Source organism: Equus quagga, chromosome 17 (genome assembly GCF_021613505.1).
Source record: "Equus quagga isolate Etosha38 chromosome 17, UCLA_HA_Equagga_1.0, whole genome shotgun sequence".
Taxonomy (NCBI): domain Eukaryota; kingdom Metazoa; phylum Chordata; class Mammalia; order Perissodactyla; family Equidae; genus Equus; species Equus quagga.
Genome location: NC_060283.1, coordinates 30,270,341 through 30,273,964, shown reverse-complemented (window position 1 = coordinate 30,273,964; position 3,624 = coordinate 30,270,341).

The following is a 3,624-nucleotide window of genomic DNA, read 5'->3' as shown; positions in this document are numbered from 1 at the left end:
CTCATGGACACACAGACAATTATGGGATTAATTATCATAAAAAGGCAGTAATGGAAAATTATGATACAAATGTCTGCTGCTGACTTGTAGTAAAACAACCGGAAGAGAAGAGCCTTAGCTGTGTGAGCAGTGAAGTCCACAGCTAGGCTGGGCTTCCCGCTGTTACCCTGGCAGAGAGGCAGTTAAGGTAATTCAGATGGAAGTTCCCCTCTTTTGCTAGAAACATGCTTGACATTAGTTTATCGGGTGATTCAAGTTGAAGCAGCTTAACTATTTTGCCACAATTATCAGGATAAGTAGTTCAATTATTCATTCACTCGCCTGTGGAGACTTCAGAGTGCTGTGGTCTCATGAATTAAACAAGTGAACGTCAGAAGTCTTGGGAGATTGCTGTTATTAAAACATATTAATATTGGCTATACCTTAAAACCAAGGTTTTTGGAGAAAGCATTTTTCATTTATAGATGTACTCTGCTCTCCCACTGGTTTTCTGGGAAAAACCTTTAATTTTCCTATTTATTCAGTGATACAATGACCCCAAGCCACTGCATGGCTTTGGATTAGAAAAAAAGGTAAAAAAAAAAAAAAAGAGGACAGGAAAGTATTAAAAATTCACATAAATATAGCTTCAGTCCCCTTTTGTCAGGTAGGAAATAGACAAATTTTGATTGCTGGGACCATGGCATTCGACTGGGCAGGAAGTCAGACTAAAGACACTGTTTTGCCTGAAATTCATTGGTTTTCCTGGAGCAAGTGCTGACCTGAACGATTGCAAGAAAGTCACAACACCACGGAAATGGGATGGGATGACATATTGTAGGAAGTGAGCGCACCACAGCTATGTATGCTTCAATGCATGTTCCCCAAACGTTTCTGGTTCACTTAGCTTCCTACTAGGGATCTGATAGGACAGCATCTCTTGGTTGCCTGGCATCATGTGACTCTGTCTGGCCAATGAGGTGTGGGTGCACGTGACGCAAACCCACCTGTCTGGAGTATTTAACTGACTACTACTTGAGATACTCCCAAGTTCTTTTTTCTTACAGCAAGCTAATCATCAACGCTTGAGCTTGCTTTCTCCATCAGCCTGAATCTAGCAAATGACTACTCTGAGTAGGGCCCTCCTGCTGAGCCATGATGGATGTTTTAAGCCAGGGATTGGCAAACAACTTCTCTAAAGTATGAGATAGTATTTTAGGTTTTGCACACCATGCTGTCTCTGTCACGACTACTCAACTCTGCTCTGCTGTGGCAGGAAAGTGGCCATAGAAAATATGTACATGAATGGATGTGGCTGTGTCCCAAAAAACTTTATTTACAAAAACAGTGGGAGGGCCACGTGGCCCTAGGACTGTAGTCTGCAGATCCCTGTTTGAAGTCACAGAGCTTTCGGGACTGTTACTGCAGCATAACCCAGCCTATCTGGATACACAGACGGCTGCGAGATGGACCCCAACTGAGAATCTGCTGTCTGTGTTGTCATCTATCCTGCTCCCTCTCAACAATCTTTCTTTTTTCCTTGAAGAAAAGCCTAATTTAGCTGAACACGAGTCTTCATGCTTTGGTAACTACTACTGTGCAATGAGCCAAGGAAACGCAGAAGTGGCCTCTCCTCCTCACGCCTTACCACAAGCCCTCTTCAGCTCAAACCTGAATCATCAGGGGCCTCCAGGTCATTGGTTCTCACGCTTTAGCTCCCATCAGTCTCACCCCGAGGACATGTTAAAACAGAGTGCGGGACTCCACCCTGAGGCTTCTGATGCTGTAGGTCTGCGGAAAATTTGTCTACCTGGTAGAGTACTTCATGTGTGATCTTAAAGACATTGGTCAAGTTCTAAGGCATAAAGCAGTGATTTTTTTCCCCCCAAACTTCAGCGTGTATACAAATTAGCCGAGGATCTTGTTAAAATGCAGTGGGCAGAGCGTGGCGCCTGAGATTCCGACAGTGACAGCGGGCAGGCTGAGTGCACTAAGAGCTGCAAGCAGCTAAAGGAGCATGCCCTCCTCTCTGCCTCTCGGCTCAGCGGGTGTTCAGTGCAGTGCTCAGCATAGCTCTGGGGCTTCCGTCTAGAACCACCTTGGGTCAGCTTTGACCTCTCCCACACCTAACACACAACTGATAAGCAAATCCTTTTGGTTCTACCACCACAGTGTATGAAGCACTCAACCACTTGTCACTCCCTTCATGGTAACACCCCGACCTTGGCCACCACCATCTCTGGGCTGGAACATTTCAACAGCCTCCTAACTGGGCTCGTGGCTTCTGCTCTTGCCCCACCCTTCCCCTCACCTCTAATACACACTTACTGTAAATTCTTATAGAGCAGCAAGAGGATTTCTCTAAGATGCAGATTGACCATACTCCTCCTCTGCTTTAAACTATGCGTGCTGTGACTCCCCATTTCACTCAGCGGAAGCCAAAGTTCTTCCATTGGCCTCGGAGGCCTTACAAGACTGGCCCCCTTTCATGTCTGGACCTCACCCTACCCTTTGCTCTCGCCACTGTGGCTTCCTTGCTGGTCCTTGAACCCGCCAAGCACACTCCCATCTCAGATCCTTGCGCTCGGTGCTCCTTCCACCTGGAAAATTCTTCCTCCCAGATAGCTGCTTGGCCTTCCTTCCTCACTTCCTTCAGGCTTGGCTCAGGTCAGGCTTTTCCTGACCATCCTGTTTTCTTCTCCACCACTTCACTATCTGACGTGTAGTCTCTTATCTTTGCCCCATTTAGAATGTGAGCTCCACGAAGACAGAGGTTTTTGATTTGTTCACAATCCCTGGCCCTAGAGAGTTCCTAACACATAGTAAGAGCCTCAAGAAATACTTGAACGACTAGATAAGGGACTTGGCAGCTGATGGGGACACGAGGCGGCCGGAGGCTGCCTCCTCCCGCTCCGCAGGACACACTGTTGCCGATCAGTAGCACTCACTTTATTCCCCAGGAACAGTGGGTTTGGTATCCCTTCTTCTAAATCCCCTTTCTATGGAGTTCAAATTATACATCGGTCATTTACTGCTTTCACAAAACATTCCGCTGCATTTTCCACTGATTATACATTTCTGTCCAGCGCTTGGTTTATTTTCTGTTCACTGTCCACACCCACCCCGCCCCTAGGTTAATGACAAGGCGGGAAAAATTCTCTCGGAGCAAAAAATATTCTGTTTTGTATTTCATTCAACATTCACTTAAAACCTTTAGGTAAATCTAAAACAAAAGGAAAAGAAAGCCCAATTCGTAACGCTCAGGCCTCTTGGATAAATGTCACCTCAAGGTAGCTGAAGGCTGTTTTCACACGAGTCCGGAGCTTTAGGACTCCTAACAGGCCAGCCCTCTGGCCCCGGCCCCGCGCGCGCCCCAGGGACCCCCGACCGCCGGCCCTTCCCCGGGGCGCCCCGCCCCGCCCCGCCGGCCGCTTGACACCTATTGTCCCCGCTGGGACGTCTAGCCACTTCGCCTGAAAGACCCTCGCTTCGATTTGCCTCAAAACTCCAGACGCCGCGCCCGCAGCCTCCCCAGGGCCGCCCGACTTGCGCAGAGCCGCCGCCCCCGGGGCAGGGCAGGGCCGGGCCGGGCGAGGAGGCCGCCCTCCCCGCAGGCGTTCGCGCCGGGCAGCCCGCGCGGCCGCG